Genomic DNA, 579 nt, shown 5'->3' with positions numbered 1-579 from the left:
CACAAACTGCCTCACAGGGGCTCTTCCAAACAAGGCCAACCGGGGCCATCCCGCCGCTGTCCCGCGCCCTGGGGACACGGTGTCTCTCCTCCCGCTCCAGGGGCTTTTCCCATCAGAGCCATTTCTTGTGCAACAGACACTCAGAAGCCGGTGGGGCAATACAGACACCAAATCCCTCTGTCCCAGGGGTGTGCTATGCAAGGGGACCCCAAAAACCCGGCTGCGAGAGGATGCTCTCAGCCCCCCCCAGGGGTTCCAATTTAGCTTTACGCTGCTTTCCACTTCCCCAACTCTGCAGCTGGGGCTTCTCTCACCCCTCTCTCCTGCCAGCATCCACCTCTAGTCCAGCGCTACCGACAGTCAAGAGAGCCCAGCGTATCACCTGCCAACCTTCTGTCCCTGAAGGAAGCTGAGGGTACGGCAGCGGGGCGCCCGGTTTTTTTCCCCCATCAAACGCTGCCGGGACACCAGCTCAACACCGAACACCCATCCTGCTGCTGGCACATCCTGCAAGTGCCCAGGCACTCCTGCTCACCCACATTTGCTTAGCATGATCGATACGGTCCTGTGACTTAAGGA

This window comes from Apaloderma vittatum, unplaced genomic scaffold (assembly GCF_000703405.1).
Source record: "Apaloderma vittatum isolate BGI_N311 unplaced genomic scaffold, ASM70340v1 scaffold31987, whole genome shotgun sequence".
NCBI classification, from domain to species: domain Eukaryota; kingdom Metazoa; phylum Chordata; class Aves; order Trogoniformes; family Trogonidae; genus Apaloderma; species Apaloderma vittatum.
Note: the sequence above shows the minus strand (reverse complement) of the source record.